The following is a 381-nucleotide window of genomic DNA, read 5'->3' as shown; positions in this document are numbered from 1 at the left end:
GTGTCCCCTGCATCGGCAGGCGGACTCTCAACCACTGCGCCACCAGGGAAGCCCTGATTTATTTTTTTTAATCGCAGTGCAAATAAGCACACAAATACAGCGGCCCGCAGTGTAAAGTTGCAAAGTAGGGGAGATTAAAGGCAACGTGGCATTCCGGAGTGGGAGGGTGGGCGTGAGGCACGAATCCTGTTTCCTAGGTCTGGAACTCAGGAAGCTGCAAGTAGCCTATCTTAAAGGAATGATGGGGATGGGGAACATCTCTCCAGTTAAAAAAGCAGCTCTACGGCTGGGCCTGGGAGCCATGGCCGCTGAGCCTGCGCGTCCGGAGCCTGTGCTCCGCAACGGGAGAGGCCACAGTATTATGAGAGGCCCGCGTACCGC

This window comes from Lipotes vexillifer, unplaced genomic scaffold, assembly GCF_000442215.2.
Source record: "Lipotes vexillifer unplaced genomic scaffold, Lipotes_vexillifer_v1.1 scaffold618, whole genome shotgun sequence".
NCBI lineage: Eukaryota > Metazoa > Chordata > Mammalia > Artiodactyla > Lipotidae > Lipotes > Lipotes vexillifer.
Note: the sequence above shows the minus strand (reverse complement) of the source record.